Source organism: Lipotes vexillifer, unplaced genomic scaffold (assembly GCF_000442215.2).
Source record: "Lipotes vexillifer unplaced genomic scaffold, Lipotes_vexillifer_v1.1 scaffold982, whole genome shotgun sequence".
Classification (NCBI taxonomy): Eukaryota; Metazoa; Chordata; class Mammalia; order Artiodactyla; family Lipotidae; genus Lipotes; species Lipotes vexillifer.
In genome coordinates, this window is record NW_006789467.1 from 1,519,075 (window position 1) to 1,519,629 (window position 555).

Sequence of the window (555 nt, forward strand, 5' to 3'; positions counted from 1 at the left end):
CCACCTGAGACCGGCACACACCCTAATCTTGTCAGAGACCTCACCTCTGAACCACCGTTATAAAACCCCTCATCAGATCCTCCTGAGTTGGGACACATAGTTCTTTGCGGCAGGCACTGGCTGGGGCCCCTCTTGCCTGGCAAAGCAATGAAGCTATTCTTTTCTTTTTCCTTCACCCAAAACTCTGAGATTCAATTCGGCACCAGTACAGAGAAGCTGAGCTTTCGGCATCAGTTAGGACTTCAACATACGATGCAGGGTTTTGGCGGGGGGCTGGTGGTTCACAATTCAGCCCATAACAGATGCCAGGGGATAAGGTGGGAAGCATCTAGCTCCTCAGAAGAAAGGTGCTCCTGGACATCACCACTGGGTGGGGATGCCAGGTGGGCACCAAGGAACCCAGGACTATTCCAGGGTACCTGGCCCCCAACATTTGTACCCTAGAGCAGCAGTCCCCAACCTTTTTGGCACCAGGGACTGGTTTCAGGGAAGACAATTTTTCCACAGAATGTTTAGCATTGAATGTTTCGGGATGAGTCGAGCGCATTACATTTA